The sequence below is a fragment of the Aythya marila genome (genome assembly GCF_965140915.1).
Source record: "Aythya marila genome assembly, chromosome: 1".
NCBI classification, from domain to species: Eukaryota; Metazoa; Chordata; class Aves; order Anseriformes; family Anatidae; genus Aythya; species Aythya marila.
The window spans coordinates 119,835,241-119,854,218 of NC_139042.1; the positions used below are offsets into that span (position 1 = coordinate 119,835,241).

At 39.7% G+C, this 18,978-nt stretch overlaps 1 protein-coding gene across 12 annotated transcripts in view; it reads right to left on the reverse strand.

Annotated features, from left to right (window-relative positions):
* The window catches only part of ZBTB20 (zinc finger and BTB domain containing 20), a 452,132-nt gene that overhangs the window by 302,393 nt on the left and 130,761 nt on the right, over positions 1-18,978 (reverse strand). For 10 of the 12 annotated variants that reach the window (XM_082751625.1, XM_082751628.1, XM_082751618.1 and 7 more), the window contains one exon: positions 10,879-10,954. The exons of the other annotated variants lie outside the window; for them this stretch is intronic. The gene's annotated coding sequence lies outside the window, so the exon portion shown is untranslated. The remainder of the gene's footprint in view (positions 1-10,878; positions 10,955-18,978) is intronic. 12 annotated transcript variants of the gene reach the window in all.

Genomic DNA, 18,978 nt, shown 5'->3' on the forward strand with positions numbered 1-18,978 from the left:
TTTTTTGTGTGTGTGTGTCTCTAGAGGTTTACACTTCGGGCCTTCCATTACTTTTGCTAGTAAGCTAACATGCCTTCTGTTGCATTTTAGAGATGCATCTAAAAATCAGAAAATTGGACTTCTCATTTCCTTTTGAAGTCAGAATTTAGAAACAACACTGAACTTTCCCACAGAATTGAAAAGACAGAAATGAATCCATCAGAATTTCCACGTAAGCCCTCCCATGCTTTCGTATTTGCATTATTGCATGATCCTGTAGAAAAGCTAGCAGCATGCCATATGACTAAAAAACATTCACTAGGCATAACCTTAGTGTTTACTGAACCTTCACCTTTTCTAAACCTGTGCCTCTTCCAGTCTAACAAATAGATTGCCATGTAATGTCATGCATTACTATGACATACGGGTGATGAACTTAAGCAAAAAAGAAAACAAAGCCACACAATATACACACGCAAAACCAATATTCTGATTTTCCCTCTTCACATTTTTAATTGATACGGCTTTACTTTTTCTCGAAACTGTCTTTTCCAAATAAAAATGATATGCCTGATTAATGTGAATATACAAAAAGTAAATGTACATTTGCCCCTCTTTAATTTCACATTTTGCTGGCTCACTGTTCAAGCTATTTCTATTTGTACAGGGCCTGAAGGTAAAACACAACCTTCTCTGCTACACCAAGTCCTCAGGCAAGAGCTCTGTTCAGAAGTTATTGTGGTGATATGTTACCTTTTTCCCATAAAAAACATCCCTCTGACAAGATAATTGGGATTGTAGTTATGAAGTGGAGAGCGAGGGGACACAATTCCTTTCCCTGTCTACAGGTAGAGATCTACAGGGCAGCGAAGAGCCCATTTTAACTCAGCCTAGTAAACTGAGCAGTGACAGCCAGTAAGTGTGGCCATCACAGAGGAATCTGTTGTATACAACAAAATGCCTGTAATTTGTATTAGGTAAGATGTTCTGTGGAAGTGTGAAGACTGGGATTTCAGATGTGCAGAATGAGCTCCGTTAATTTTTCTAAGTTTAAACAAAGCCAGGCCAAATACACGCTCCGTTTTGAAAGCTCAGCATCGAAAACGATCAGCCCCGGAGTCTCCATTTGCAGATCAGCGCTGCAGAGGAGCAGAAAAGCCAAACTGAGGCATGGACTGGGGATTTTACACCTGGTTTTCAGCACAGCCCCTGCCTCACAGAGGACCAGTTTATCTGAACTGGGCATGGAATTTGCTGGTTCCTCCTTGGCTCCACGGAAGAAAGATCTGTTCTGTTAGCTAATATTAAATCAGGGCTAGATAAGATGGGAGAATAATTTCTAACCAATATAGTCTTATGAACTTTCACAAAAGAACTCCAGACAACCTAAAATGAGGAGATTAAAAGCGAAATAAACCTTAATTTGACCATTGCTGGGCTAAAACATGCATGACAACTTCTACATCATTATTTAAAAAAAAAAAAAAAAAGTTTAAACAGAGCATCACATGTTTATTTTTCTGCTGTAAACTGTTTTTCTCTATATCACCTAAGGAATTTCCTCCATTTCCTCCTTTACCTTGAGGCTGATAACACAACAGACAGGAGAGTCAGCACCTGCCCCTCATCCAGGCAGCACTGCTGGAGAGGTGGGAACTGATGCACATGTGCAATGCGGCAGGCATCCCATAACCTACCCTGCAGAGCCAGGCAGCTCAAGCACACATATTTTCAACACAACCTGGCTCCACTGAAAGGAACGTGGAAAAGTCCCACTGACTTTATCGAGGCCAAGATTTCTCTCCATCTGTAAGACGCGCAATCAGAAAATGGCTGTACTCAATAAATAAATTGTAAACAGAGTTCTGGTGGCAATTGCAGGTGACATCCTGTTTGCCTAACCTCTCCATGTGCTACAAAGAAAACTTGCTTTGTCACACAGCTTACCTGCAGCCCAGAACTTCATTCCCCTGTTGCTCTCTCTAGAAAGCAGTAGAAGGAAGTTACAGGCAAAATCCTATCCCATTCAGACATGGGGATGAAGCAGTAGGAGCCGTAGAAGTGAGTGAGCCTCAGTGTTTTACAAGATAGATTTTTGTGACTCCTACCATCTCATCATGGAGAAATCAGGAGAAAAAGTCCATTACCCTTTCTAGACTTCCACCAGTGCCTCCAAGAGTAATCACGACGCAGCTCTAAGAATTAGTTCAGCATTAGGTAAGGAATGTCTGTTCTGCTACACAGTGTATTTCTTTTTACAAGATTTCCTAGGTATAAGGAGCCTTAAAGAATAACTACTGTATGGTAAAGATACATTCTAAACATTATGACAGAGAGAGCGTACAAGATTTTCAGAAAGTAAATGCTTTTAAATGTAATTAAATCACAATAATGATAATCACATAGCTGTGCCCTTGACAGTCTGACAATGCGGGGACATCAGAAATGTTTTCCACCATCGTAAGGCATGGGAAATATATGCCTATCTCACGCAGCTGAAAGGATAGGGGGATCTAAAAACGTGCTTTAGCAGCTGGTAATTTCATAAAGAGTAGAGTTAACCTGACACACCTGGATTTCTCTGGGACACTAGTGGCTGCGGCAAGGACAGGATCCATTCTGTGTTTCAGTGTAATTGCTGGTAGGAAATCCTGTCCGTGAAAGAATCACCGAACCTTTAGCCTCTAGAGCTTCCCTTTGGCTTCCTCCAGGCAGCACTCCACCCAGCGAGATTCTTACCTTTGCCCTCAGTACTTGCCAAATAGTGGATAAAGACCCTACCTCTGGGCTTTGAATTCCCCTCAGAGTCAAGTACCTGAATAATTACTACACCTAGCTTGAAAGCCCCTGTGATAAATTTGGACATTGTAGTCAAGGGGCCTTTCACCGTCCATTTCCACATCTCTGCAACAGAATAAGGTTTCACATATGAGAAAATAATGTCCCTGAATTTCTGGGGTTCTAACCGAATACAAAACTTTGGCCCAGTACCATTCCAAAAAACACACACATTAATGTAGGAGATTTCATATTTACTACAGATTATAACCATACATACCAATTATGATTATCTTCCTGTATTAAGAACTATCCTGGATCCTTACCAGAGAGCAAATTCTCTGGACAGGGCAGGAAAACATTTGAAGTCACTGTGACTGGTATCCCGAGGGAACAAAATATTTGCTAGATACCTAGAGGGGTGCGGGCAGATTTTCTTCAGTGAAGTTCTAGAGCTCAGGAAGACCACAGCATAACCAAGACCAGTAAACAGAACAGGAGATTTTCACAGCAAATAAATGTCTTCGTGAATGGCAAGCATGATTGGAATACAGGCAGAGGTAGCTGTGAAGAATAGTATTCTCTAAACTACAAACACAAAGAAGAGACAGCAAATAGTATCATTTCTGAGGTCAATATCATATGGCAAAGAGGCACTGGCACAAATCCAACGGCACACTCAAGTGCTATCCATGCATAAATCAGTACCTATAGGAGCCTTGCCTATTGAGACCCGGGGATTTCTCACCTGTAATCATGCTGTATTTTCCATCAGGATGACACACTAATGCAAGCCCACACCCTCACGGTCACCTGATTTCTGGGTTCCTCAGCACTCCTCTCCCTCTCTGCATTCCTCAGGCTTGTGTGATGTCTGACTGCTGGAAATTCCCTCCAGTTGTTAACTGCATCTAGGCAAAAGCTGTCATCTGCACACTAAGGCAGCTCAAGGGGTAATCATTTTATAATTGTTTGCTTCAGGAATCCGGTATCATTTGTTCTGGAGAAATGACAGCCATTCACACATAAGAAGGCCAGTTTTGTATTAAAAGAGGGCAAGAGACATGACAAAACAGATTACCCTCCACACTAGAAATCTTAATGAATGGAAAAGGAAACCGAGCAGAGATGAGAATTCATCTGTCTCTGGCTCAGACTCTGAGAATGAAGTTTGGCAGGTTTTCCCATTGATGGTCTGATCTTACAACCTACGCTCACAGGAACTGTGCCACTATACCCCACACCTAAATGAACTGGGACTGCAGGATCGCGACCTCAAATGATCCATATTCAGAGAGGACATTGAGGAATCTGGTGCAAAAATCCTGTCGTTGCTGGGAATTACACGCCTAATTCCATGGAAAGGTTCTGCCAGTCTTAAAAGAGGCAAAATAAAATAACGCTCTTCCATTTTGCAAAGTAATTACATTATTCAGAATTTCCATGCAAACATGAGCTGGAATGAAATTCCTAAGAAAACATTATGTAGACAGAAAATAATAATAATAAAAAAATAGCCTGCTGGGGAAAGCTCAGTGAAATTTTGATTCAGTGATGCCTTCAGCATTACTGACACAAACACTCTGCAAAGCCAGATACTTTTGCAATAGCCTTTAACAGCACAGACTGACCTGCCAAGCGCTCGCTATCTCCAACCCGGCTATCTTGCTGACATCTGAAGGCTCCTAAACGAGACAGGTATAAAAAGAGGAGGGAAGGAGCAACAGCTAGGTCCTTTTAAACCACAGGATCACCAAAACGCTATAGGATAATGACACGCACAGAACGAGAGATTCTTTTGTCGTGAGGAAATACAGAACTACCAAAACACATACAGAATGACAGCGCATCCTGTCAGGATTTTGAAGACCCTGCAGAGCATGCATTGGCACCAAAGCCACGAACGTGTCAGCAGCGAAGCTCTGCAGATGATTTATTTAAAAATAAATAAGTATTCTGATCTCTCTTGTGCCAGTGGAAACTGATGAAAACAATAGATCAATTTTGATACAACTGAGATTTAAATCTATTCTAATCTATTATTTAGATACAGGGGCAACGACGGAAAGGAGGGCAATAAAAAGAACCAGATCCTCTATAGTGAAATTCAGAGTAAGACCACTTACACTGATGAAGAAAATAGACCAGAAAGTTTGGGTAACTAACATTCATCAGACTGCCCTACATCAGGCTCTGAAATTCAAAATGATTCAGTGAGAGTCTCCCCAGGGGCACTGATGCAAACGTGGAATAACCACAGTGCCTTTCTGTGGAGTCCCTCCCATTATATACTGGTTTAGCCGAAGAATTTCAGTTTGGATAGAACAAAATAAGAGGGCCAGGAACTGGAAAAGGCCAGGCCTGTATCATCTTTTTTTTTTTTTTTTTCTCCTTTTGTAGCTTATCCAGGGGCATCTCTGCCCAAAGATAATATATGCTTAATGGTCTTTATAATCATGATATATGCTCAATAATCTGTAGTCTTTCTTTTATCTCGAAGCTAGACCAGCAAATGCTTTGATAAATGGAGTGAGATATTTTCCACTTCCACCATAATATCTTCAGGTGCTGAAATACCGAAGTGTTTTACAACTTACTGCAGTAGTGCTACTGAGGGAATCAGTGCTGATATTCCCATGCCTTTTTAATACGAGTGAATCACAACCCATATTCCTTTATATACTAAAGCAACCACACACTAGAGAGCCATTTTCCTATCTTCATCTGTTGTGGCCGCTATTCTGTAAAAACAAGAGCTGCCACCTGTGATAAAAGTCAGAATTCTATTCATTTGTACGCTACAATTGATACTCTTAACATAGAGACCTGGAACAATAACAAACACCACCCTTAAACATTTGCAAGAGAACAAAAAAAACCAACAACCACCACATGATAGACTTGATCAACAATCATTTCCAGCGCTACTTTGTGCTAAGTTGTGGATGGGACTGATTAAAACCAGCCTGAGAGCTAAAAACATTATCAGGCTGGACAATTGTACTTTGAGATTGGCAGTTTCACAAAGTGAAAATATCTTTCAAGTATGTTTGCATGGAAATTCAGAAAACTGAAAGTTCATTATCTCCTGAGAAATTACTTTTTGCAGACTGCTTTACTCCAGCCTCGTTACATGCTCGCTCTGATCATCAGCCGTATTTGCACCTTTAAACCACCTCCATGGTCTGTATCACAGACTTTTGTACTAGGCTATACCTGGAGTGTCATCCAAATTTTCAACAACAGTAACAAACAAATCAGCATTATTAGTACATTGACTGGGGGAAAAAAAATAGGCTCACAGCAACCGAAAAAATCCGTCATTTGGTGTCTACACAATTCCTCCCCCTGTCCTTCTCTAAAAAAAGAAGGGTCAAATCGAAATGCTGGCAGCCCACTGAAATCTTTGAAGAGACAGTATGGTTTCAGTTATGAGAGGATGGAAAAATGAGAACCCTAGGGATCTTTTGGGAACATTAAGCTTTATTAATCAGGAATGTACTAGCCACATACCAACATTCCCAAACGGTATGCTGAATCAGACAAATGCAAGGGAACAACAAAAATCATCTAGTCCAGCATCTGTCTTATGGCACACCCCCAGAGGTGATTTTCCAACCCACTCCTTCAAAAAGAAACCTCCCTTGCTTCCACAGTACCTAGAGGTTGCGTGTTTTACTGCCTACACAGTCAGAACATGGTTCTTAATATGTAACTTGGTAATTTTCACTGCTCATTGAACTGATTTCTTTAGGTCTTTCTCCCAGTGGATACGAAGAACAATTAATCACTGTGCTCCTGATTATAACTTCTCACTCACTAGAATATTTTTTCTTACTCTCTTTAGTATATACAACAAAAGCAACACTTTTGGAAGCATATATTGCCATGTAGGACTCCTATGTATCCCTATGCCCCTGAGCCAGGTAACAATCAAACAGTTTCTGGTTTCTAAATGATGGTAAGACTTGGACAATTTTTGCCTTGACAAACATTTATGACCTCTCCTCATTTCCACTGGGGTTCCACAGGTAGAAATCAGGGCAGAATTTATCCCCACGACTTTATGGATTAATGCCTTGGTACAGGAAGGGGAAAAGGCAAAATTAATTCTCTTTGTTAGTGCTGAAACAATTCCTCAGTGGCAGTCAGCCTCAAGATACTGATCTTTCTTCAAAGGAAGCATACTTCCATATTTATTTCACATTCAAACAAGTCTTCTCCAATGCCGTTTCTACGAGCCACTCCTGCATCTAAAAAGGGCTTAGTAAACTATTGAGGGCTCAAATTTTGTCAGAGGAATAGCAACTGGGAATGTGCAGGGCTCAACAAAGCACGTGTTAGACATGCAATTCTAGTTAAAACAGCTAGTTACAGAAGGATAGGGCAGAGCCCTTATCCATCAGGATCCACAAGGATCCTTGTGCTGTGAAGAACGTGGTAGGGTACCTTGTTTGTTGCTTCAAAACTCTTCCTTCATTTAAAAGCACTGCTGTGATGGACGTAGCCCTTCCTAGCCCTGACGTCCTGACACTACACACGCCGTATGCACTCGGGGATGCCAGCTCACTGTGTCACATTGGCTTGGGTTCTGCCTGTTCCTTTCCTTATGCCTGCAAGCTCAGCTGAACTTATGAAAATGCAAACTGTCTTCTGTCTGTTTCATACATCAACAGCAAACAATCAGTAGACAAAACGAATTTGTTCTCTGTAATTTGGAGTCTACACAAATGTCTCTGCTGTATAATACAGAAAAAGGGAATAAAGTTTGGTATGCAAGGTTAATTCAGCATGCAGGGAAGTAGCAGGGAAACAGACAGAGAGAACACGAACAATAAAATACTCAACAGTGGAGAGAGTGACATGAGGAACACTTCTGTAAATTGGAGTTGGCCTTGATACCTTTGAGTGATGGAATTAAACAAAGGCACAAGTGAGTTGTGAAAGATCACCCCCATGAGTAGCTGTATCTCCATCCCTTGTGTTTTGTCTACACAATATACTTATTAATAATAACAATGGTTACTATTTCTCCTGTAAGAGCTTTGCAAAAAGCAACCTCAATAATTTTCACAGAGCTGTATCAGCACGAACCAGATTGAAGTGATCTGCTGAACAAGGCGCCAAGAGGTTAAATGACTTGTCCAATGCCACTCAAGGAGCCAGCATCCATCAAAATTAGATCAGCAGATCTCTTGGTCATTAATCAGATCACAAGGCCACATAAGACTGAAACTATGAAAAAATCTCACTTTTTAACCAAAATAATGCATTGTATGTTCTTTATTGGTCTTAGCCAACGGCAGCATAACTACAACCATTACTTTGAGAGCACATCCAGTGCATCTCTTGTGTACGTTTTCATTGTGCGTACAGGTTTGTTTTTTTTCTTCCACACACAAAATCCTTTCCCTTCTGCCTCATTCTAAAGTACATGCTGAATGCCAGCAGAGGTAACTAACTCCTCATAGTGGACTTTATCCTATTTTGGGTTAATTGCAAACAGCAAAGTACTTAAGCACATCTTTAAAGTTAAGCATTTGAGTAGTCCTGTGGAGCTCAGTGAATCTACTTGCCTATTAATCTATGTAATTTTAGTACATAGCTGAGCTGAGCACCCAGCATAAGAAGAATCAAGCCCACAGACCTTTCCCATTAGGAGCATGCCTGCACTCCATTTAAAAGGCTGTATTTTTATGCAATTGCCTGCCAGATGTTCACGTGTTGTGAATCTGTGCTCTCCTCTAATGCCATGTATCAAGTCAAGAATGTTTTTATACCAGTTGAAAATTTGGCCTCTTTTATATTAAGCTGTTACTTCAGAGACATCCACACCCTAAAACAAGGTTTCCACCCTTGAATTAAAGAACTCCAATTAAAACAAAACAAAACAAAAAACAAAACAACACACCAGAAAATTACCAGAGCATGGCTTTCCTTTTCTTCATACTGTCTTCAGGTTAATACAGGGAACCCATACTTGAATTCACTTAATTGAAGATCTCAGAATTAGAGACACCTGACTACAGTGAACATATGTAAGAAAAATCTTAAGGACACTTCTGTTTACAATGAGGGTTTCCCATAGTTAGGTAGATATGAGGTACAGCAAGAATCACGGCCTCATTTTACAGCATACGTGTGCATACATAAAAATTCTCCCTCCTTATTCATCTCTATTACAGGCTGCATGCAAAGGATAGAAAACATCAGAAAAAACAAAAACCCCAACATGACAAGAAACTCAAAGATTAGACACTTGGACACCTCTATGTCATGGAATGGAAAGTAGAACTGGGCTGAACAGAAGAGATTTGGAGTCATGCACCCATACTCCATTCACAGTTTCACTTCTAATTTACACTGCTCAACATTTCTGCCTTGATTTATTTGCCACCCTTGATAAGATAGATGCTTGTTTTTTTCCTGCACGTGAGTTCTACACTTGTGTATTTATTCCTCCTCAAAAGCTTAGACTGTCATCTCCTCCCTGACTGAAAAAGCCCATTCCAGCCAGCAGCATCCATCAGGCCCTTATATTGCTACCTGGTGTTTTGCCTTAGGGCTGTCTGCACAGGACTTACTGACCATCTGGATCCTATGGATTCAAAGAACATGCTTTAATTCACTCCTTGCTCTGCTGTTGCATTTTGGAAAGAGAAACACTATTACTTTCCAATAAAAATTATCCTGGTCGTTCACACAAAATTTCAAGACAACTTTGCAACTCAGTACTCTCAGATTCACAAGTGTCCCCTAACTTTTCCCCCCCATCCCTAACGCCTCCCCTTAAATTGTTGCTGGACCCAACAGACCCATTAGTGTGTTCAGATTAGGCCACTGGTTTAATTGTAAGGTTAACCTCTCACGGCCAGGGAAGCTGTTCGTGGCAGATATTCAGCAATGATGAGCAGAAAATGTTAAATACAATTCACTGGCCACAGCCTGCAGTTAATGCACAATATTTAAGCAACACAATGGCATGGCCCTTGCCAGTAATGTAAAAACACAATGGAGTCGAGCCAGAATGGCACAATCTGCCTGCCTGAGTCATGCTTGGCGTTCCACACTGGAAGGGGCACGTATTCGCTGCCCACAGTGTACTGTACCCTTCAGCGAGTTTAAAATAAATCACTAAAATACAATTAAAAAAAAATAAAATAAAATGGGGGGAGGGAGGGAGAAGGGGTGCAGGGAGAGAAGAAAAATCCCATGGAATAGTTAAAATATTTTAATACTGAAGTACAAAAGTACCACTTCGGGAAAAGTCTCTGGATTTCATTACAGACTGTACATTTTGATCTCAAACAAGAAAACAAACTGACTTTGCTTTGTAATATTCCACAGCTTTGCACTGCCCAACTAAAAAACATTTTTTTCTTACTATCTACAAACTCATGGATTTTTATTCACATATTATTTCATTAAATTCAGAGCATCTGAATCTACTACATTTCTCAATACTGTTTTGCCTGCCTGTTCGTCAGTCACTGAAGTTCCAAATCATAATTATTTACCCAAATACATTTGGTAAACAGATTCTAAATGGGGGTAGATGTACAATCTGCCTTGCACTTATGGAGCAACTATGCTTTTAGAAAGAGACTCCTTTCTTGCTGAGACACAAGACATTATTTTGACTGTTTTGTTGCATCTCAGAACAGACAAAATGAGAATTCTGCTTTCATCCATGTCCTAAAGCAGATGAAGCCTCCTGTGATGTCATTAGAAAGTTGTTCAGTTTTTTCTTATATAAGGGACGAAAATTTATTATGACATCAGAAAAAGAAAATAAATTATACTTTATGAGGAATCTCTTTCTACACCGAAGTGTAGAAATCCTCACTGACAAAGCCACAGGAACTGTACGTCAACAGACACACATTAATCCTAATAATATTCAAATTGAAGTGAAAAAGAAAGATCTATTCAGGGGGCTGAAATTAAAGATCTGAACGATTTAAGTTTAGTTCTAATTTTTAAATAAAACATCCTTTGAACTTCTAAATCCTATTCAAGGGGACTCTGACCTTTATCCAAGACTAGTTACTGTGCTAACACTTTGGATGCATATTGAGGAAAAATACTCACACAAAAGGTACCGGAAAAGCTTTTACTTACAAGAATGCAGTGCAGTTTAATCTTTTTGTTTTTAAGGTGCAGTGATTTCAGCATCTACAATGTAACTTCAGGCAGTCTGAAAAGAAACAGGTTAAAATCTCTTTCAGTTATAATTGGTATTTCAGATTTAATTAAAAATTAAACTTTCATAATGTTTCACCATCCAAAGCAATGCATTATCAGTCAAGCGTAGCCTTTTTTTTTCCTCCCTCTTTTTTTTTTTTTTTTTTGGTTAAAAGAACCTCTTCCCAGAGTAGTTTGCTATGAAAGAAGAAGGGGGAAAAAAGGCAATTGAGAGTAGTAAAATATATTTCTACAGCAAAAGATCTCTGAATAACTCAGAAAGAAGCCTTCTGCCACTTAATTTTAACAATCAACCTTGTACTTATAATTAAAAAAAAAAAAGCATCACAATTAAAGAAGACAGAAAAACACCATCACATACCAATGACTGCGAGGGGAAAAATGTTAATTTCAGCAAAACAAGGACATTGCTAGGACCAGAACATACGCACCAAAAGGGAAAATATGGTTTTACATAATGCCAGCCAACTTTTTTTTTTTTTTTTTTTTTAAATCCGTTCTACAGCATGTAGCACTTTCAGACTGTTGCATGGAGGAGCAGAGAAAGAAAGACAAGTTCCAAAAGAGGAAAGCTGTTTTTCAAGTGTACGAGGCAAAAGGTCCCTTGCACCCATTTGTTAAGGGATATGAAATAGCTACTCTACAAAACTGCAAAGTTTCTTATCGTGTAAAATAAACGTCGTTCCACTGCACAAAACAGATGATTAAGAAGTGGTAGCTGTAGATGAAGCATTTGAACAAACGCAAAAAAAATATATTTTTTTCAAAATACAGTTAGAATGACAATAAAACTCCAGGGGTTGCACCATAAAGATGAGCTTAAATGTTAGACTGGAGTTTAAAACCTGTGGTTTTAATTATATCTAATTATAAAGGCTCCAAACCTAGGAGAAATGAGAAAAACAAAAAATATTGATAATAAATTAAAACAATTTTGCAGTAAGCTGTCAGGATTTGACCTCTTAATAACAAACCGGACACCTATACACAGACACATGCAACACAGCAATGATTCATTAAAGGAATAAATCAAAACTTGCTCAAATTTTATTTTAAAAAGATGACAGCAGAACTTTCTGAATTTACCCCATTCAATGTCAAAGCTATTCTCTTCACCAGCAGCACGCAGACAGAGACCCGCAAACAAATTCTGGATGCAAATCTAATACTGATTTTGAACATCTCACAGTCCGTGGGCAATTCCTAAGTGAAATTTTATTTTTGTTCTCAAATGAGTTAAAAAAAAAATAAATAAATAAAAATAAATAAAGAACCAAAGAAACAAAACCCAGCACCACAACAAAAAAGCAATGACACAAAACAGTTCTCCAGGCTTCAGTGTTATACCTAATCCTGCCCCACAAACATTTACCAGGGAAAGTTATATCATGCGATACGCTGTCATACAAACATCATCACACACACGGGTACTCTACAAACGTGAGCGAGCTCTGGAACTTATTTTAAGGCTTAACTCTGTCAAGATGAGATGTATTAAAGAGCAGGAGGCAATGCAGAGAGCACCTGAAGGGAGAGCACAACAAGGATCACCAAATCTTACGCAGAACAAAATCTTAAATGTTCAAATGAAAAGAACAAGACTGCACAACAAGAGGTCCTAGGATAAATAATAACCTTTGAAGACTTGGATGATTTTTTTCTTGAAGTAGCTTGGCAAGAGGAATCATCTGAGAAACACATTCCTCGTTCCCTATGCCATCTTTACATCACGTAACTACCCTTCTCTCTCCTGATCAGCATCTAGGAAGCTACACAGCAGAACAGGGGAGAAATCCAGGCAAAAAAGTTGTAGAGTCCATCAGTACCAGGCAGTGGCACAACCACCAGATGAGCGATAACAGCTTCAGCCTCTGGACTTCTATTCCTTTCTTGTCCTTCTCCTTCCAAATTCACCCCCTTTTCTAACATCTTAAGAACTGTAATGCTTGCTTGCTGGCTGGGAAGGAGAGGGGCAGTGGTATTTGCAATCCAGAGCTATTTCTTTTAATGAATGCAATGAAAAACTGACCTCAACTGAGAAAACAAAGAGCATTCACTGAGGGTGAAATGTATCCCTGTATAGAGAGCCAGCATACAGACTGCACCACTGAAGCCCTATTCTGATGACCTAAATAGGAATAAATTGGTACATGAACTTCATCGCAGTGAGTTTTGTCCAAATCCCCATTTTCTTGTAGAGAACGAGGAAGCATTTTTCCCTCTCCTATGAAACCACAAAGATACAGCCCCCTCTCCTCATGCTCCGTACCCTCCTGACGGCCGCACGTTGACGCGTTTTCCGAAGAGCTCTAACCCAAAGTCCTTTCTGTTCTTCTAATTGGAAAGAGAAACAAGGAAACACAACATCTAGCATTACCCTGCGTGCTGAGCAGCAGGGCACGGTGCTTTCAGAGAAAGCACTCCCTCTCCTCAAGGCAGGCGTCACCGGCACACGCTATGACCCACCAATTAAAAGAAATGGAGCCTCGGAAACAACTCACCGTGAGACCCTTTTAACTGCCATCTTGAAAAACTTCAATTAAATAACCGTAGTTAACACAACACCTGAAGTACAACACGCACAGCCAGAGCGCCGTAAAGAGCTATTTTAGCTACGAGTTGGAGGTAAACCCAAAGCAAAACCCAGAGAAAGCCTCATTAAGCACAGGATACCAATTGCTGCCATTTTAACCATATGTTTGCAAACTAAGGAACTCATGACCTCGGGATGAAATGATTTGGAAAAGCATGCACGAGCAAGGAGTAAAAGCGGAGATGTTGCTGGTGAGTGTGCCTAGCACTGCAGGGCAGGAGACCCCTGTCCTAAAAGAGGGCCGTCGTCCCCTGGTGAAAAGCAAGAAACAAACCTGCCTCGAGAACAGCTGGTGAACGTCTGCTTTGGAGAAGCCCAAGAGCTGGAATTGCAGGAATGAGGAGTATGAAATGAGGTACATTTGTAGAGCATTAACAGGAGAACAAGTGTTGGCTCTCAGCAAATGCTTCAAAAACAAATCACAGAAAGGTAAACATGTTTCGCTGTTCTTTTTCGTTTTTTTTTTTTTTTTTTTTTTTTGCTTGCCATAAAGCCTGAAAATTGTGAAAACAAAGCTACTGAGTGTACATGACAAGTTTATCAGCAATATTTCATGGCTTATATGGCACCTAACTCTGCTGTGCCTGACAAATATTAGTGGTCAATCCCCCACATTCATAAAAATCACATTCACTCCACCTAAAAATTAAATAAAAAACAACAGTCATTTGTTATCAGAAAACATTTCAGAAGATTTCAGCCTTTTGCAACCTGTCTCTTAGCAATAAGGAAGTTCTGCATCTGCAAGAGTTTGATTTACTTTGAATACCTGATGTCAGCTGGAGGAGGTTAATGAAAATCATATGCAGTTGATTAGTTATGGGGAGAGACAAGGGTAGGAGAGAATATAGCACAACGCTTATTGACATCGATCAATTGACTGATGGTGTAAGTCAATTGCTCATACCATTGCTCTCGCTCCTAGAACTGCAAATCAATGCTGAAGCAACTGCCACAAATAACAATTCACACAGTGTAAAATACTGATATCCTTACTTTTGAAAAAACCTCATTGATTACAATAAGAAAGCCCCTTTAAAGAACCTGGGAAACAAAAGAAAAAAATAAATCAAGCCCATTAATTTCAAGATAATTTTCAAATAAATTCAGAGGCCAGTCAAGAGACTTCATTCCAACTTCAGAATATGGACAGTGACTTAGGGTATGATTACTTTCTGGCATTTTAGGTTTGAAAACGTAAACAGGGTCATGTCCCTAACTGTGTCACGGAAATCAGAGAGAGAGGTCTATGCCATAGAGGCTCACCATGTAAGAACAAACAAGCAAAGTTTGAAATTGGAACCCGCATATACTATGTTCTCTCTAGGCTCATTAGTAATGCAAAAGAATAAATCTTATTAACGTAGATGCAGCATTATGCTCTTGTGCTTTTTAAGGTGAACGTACTTCAGTTGCTATTAGTCCAAGAGTCTTTTCTCCATATATAGGTTCATTTTGTGTCACCATTCATTTGTCTTGAGGGGATAGTGTAAGAAAACAAAAAGTAACGTCTGTGCCTAAAGAATCCTCCCAAACAGGGATGTTTTCCTGAACTGAAGCCCTTTGTACACTTTAAAAAGTGTACAAATGAGCTTTGCTCATTTCCAGCTCTTTCAACTCATGGCCATTTATAGGGTATAGCAGCAATCTCAGATACAGCCCCACTATCAGCCAGGGAGCTGAGCTGGGCATCTTCCAAAGCCAGGACTGTGGCTCCAACCCGGCTCACAGGGCTGCAGATGGAAGAAACCTGGGTTTTGTGGTTCAGCAGAGGAAGAGCAGAAGACAACCTCCAGCACTATGTTGGGAACAAGAACTCCTGCCATTGCAATAAAGGACAACAGCAGACTGAAGGTTTCTTTGTCAAAACAATAAATTTCCATCTGTTATTAGTTCACTGCAAAGCTGCGCACCCACAGAGATTTCATCTTCCTTATGGCATTCACCTGTCAAGTTTACTTTCCCAGAGAAGACTCGCTCTCCATCACAAATTGTAGCTTCCAAGCCATGGTTGTTTCAGTTAGAAAAGCATTTTGATGGGGAAAAAGGCATATTTTTGGCTACTTTTCTTCCAATTACACCCCACCACAAAACAAAAACAAAAACAACACATCTAAACTGTTTTTATTCGAGTATGAAAAATACTGCTTATAGGCTAAGACCAACACACCTTGAAATCCAGATTTCAGAAAATCAGAGATAAACAAAAAAAGCTGTGATGCATAATCGACCCTAGTGGTCCCTCCAAAATAGGTACTGGTTTTAAAGGCATTGGATCCCTTAATACCATAGTCCACCCCTCTCATTTATTCCTACTATTAACAGAGTAAGCAAGAAGTACTTGAGAAGCCCAGCTGTGACAGCACATTAGTAGCTGAACTTCTCAACCCACTGAAGAGTTAGTCTCTTTATAACTGCACTTAAGACCTGCCCTGGACTCCCAAAGTGCAGTTCAGCCGATGGTTATGCTATAGCCAGGTGGGTCCCAGCATCCTTCTAAATACCTCTTGAAGCTTTCCTCCTATGCGGGGGTGATGATGGTAATCAAGTTGGCTGCTGAAAACCATGATATTCCCTATTCCAACTGTTTTCTTGCACAAGCTGTCCCTAGATCCTGTTTATGTTCCCAAGGAACAGGAACAGTGACAGCATGCAGCTTTCACGAGGCCTTGCCCAAACAATTCTTCCTCTGAAGACACAGTTTTTTTGCGAAGCAGCTCTGAAGCTGATATTCTCTGAACATCTCTTGGAATACAGATCGAGGTCTTCGCTTATACCCTTCATAAGTTACTGTAGCATATAAGCTTCTCCCAATTCTTTTCAAGGTTCATAATGCTTTGATCTTCACAGCCTCACTGCTCCTGTTGAATGGTATCATCTCCCATGGCTCAAATTATCTTTAGTGCATAAAATGATAATACCTGTTAAGAAGCAGGCTCTATCATATAATCACAGCAGAACCTTCACATTTATTCTGGTTTAACACAGAAACTTACATCAATAAATGTTTCATTGTGATGGGTATTTCAGTGTAGTGACAAACTGGGCGGATAAAGGAAATGTGGCGGATATAATTTGTTTGGATTTTAGCAAGGCCTTTGACACAGTACCACACAGGAAGCTCATAGAGAGACTAGAGAATTATGGTCTGGATAATAATACAATAAGGTGGATAAGAACCGTCTGACAGATAGGAAGCAATGAGTTATTAATCAATGGTATTAGATAAGAATAGAAAGAAAAATCTACTCATATGCCTCACAATGGGGCTAGGATTATTATCATTAAACAGATTCATTAAGGAACAGAAAAAAAATGTAAATGTTGACAGCATCCTAAACTGATGATTCGGAAATAAGATGTGTGTCAAATGCAAAAGGGTATTAAGGATCAAAATCTTAAGATCCAAATAACAGAGATGTGTACAAGCCAGAACAATGCAGTATTTAATAGTATCTTAACATTTAAAGTTGTTGAATACTGATATAAAATTTGGTTTTGAACTTCAAAATACAGAGTTTTCTCTATGTGAGCATATGACCATGTCACATTACTCTGCACCAGTATGTTGTGAAACTTGCTCCCTTGCAAAGCAAACTAAAAACAAAATTGCTGCCACTGTGGTCATGCAAGATCATTTAGCTTCTTTTCTTAGAGTAAGGATATTTGTTCTAATGGTTAAAGTTTAAAGCTTAAAATAATCTCATACAATGCCTTTAAGTTCTTCGTTGTAAACAGTGTACTTCTTTAATTTTCATCTTCAATTTCCACCCTCCCCGAACAGTCAATGCCTTTTCATTGCTGATTTGTAGTACAGGAGGTGACATTGAGCTGTCCCCATAGAGACACTGTATGCACATAACGCTTGCTGTATAATGGGTAGGTACTCCCTCTCCCTTTCACTTCCTTTACAGACCTTCCTTGAAGAGGTTCAGTCTGACCCTTACCTATTAAAGGGCAAGATCTCGCATGACAGGCATTATTCTGAGATGAAATGTATGTTCATTGTTATGTGGTTTTTCATCTCATTGGACATATGGCAGAGAAGATCAGAGTGATAAATCTTTATTCTGAATTTGCAACGTCCCTTAAAGTTGAGCAATTAAATATGACAGTTGAATATATTCAGGATAAACTCCATAACAGCAGCAAGGCATGAAGTTCATCACATCCTCCTTTCCCCTCCCCCTTTCTCTTACTAACACAGGAGCATCCTTTTCCTTGCACAGAATGCGCAGCCCCAACTTACTTGTGCTACTCCAAGAATAAAGACTAACTTCTAATCAGGACATGTAAGATAGGACAAGTTATCTTTTAGTAAAATGTACAGGTAATAGAAAGTAAAGTCAGGACTACGGGCTAGGTTTGGATTTCACGCAAGCAGGTGCACCTCAAGTGGTACCAGGACACTTCCAGGCTGTGTGTGGAATAGGTTTATCCTACCATTTGCGCAGAGGCACAAATCGCTGCACTTTTACTTGGGAAACGTTATGTACTTTTGCCAGTAGGCCATTAACCTGAAGTCTAAAACCAGCCTCAACTCGCACAATGTCATGCATAAACCATGGCCAGAAGTTTCACATTATTTCAGTTTATGTAACTACCATATTAAGCTCAAGGCCCAAGGAGGATACTGAACAATATCTTATTGTACAGGCTATTAAGATTCAATATTACAGGGACAATGCTACTAAACCCCCCCCCATTTCATTCATCTCAGAAATCTTTGGAAATTTAATACCAAAGGACTTTGAGACCTTTGGACTGTATTGTAAACCTGCTGCTTAAACTTTCAAATACTTCCCAGTGAAGTCCACATACATAATTCCTGTTTAATTAGACATCATTTTACAAGAAGTGAAACTGAGACCGAGTTGAGGCAGTACAAAAGTTCGGCTCCTGCATTACGATTTGGTAAAGCTCCACTGTAATGTTTTTCCCCCCTTGAAACAATACAGAAAAGAAAGCATATCAGCAATGATTCAAACCGATCATTGCTTCAGCACAGGAAATAGTATTTGAAAGAGGAGAAAAAAGCATTCCATTTACTTTCACTATTAGTAAAAACAACAAAAAGGTTTATACTGCCAGCCACATCCTGCAAAGATTTAACTAATAAAGCAACAGCATAATGACTAAATAAGTTTTAAACAAATTTGTAAAAAGAATAGCCTACTTTTGCTGGAGGCAAAGGATATCTAAATATGTTGCAGAACTGGATTCAGAGACCTCAGCATCCTGCCAGGCTGGTCCAATACAAATTACGTTTGTAGTCATTCCAGGGGCCTTCAGTCTGACTCTCTACTATGAAGTGTATGTATGCTTACATCTATGTGATATTCATCTCCAAATACACGTGATAAAACGTATAATGCTATGTATGAGCTCAGACTACTAGGGCTTCTGCAATGGTTGAATCGTTT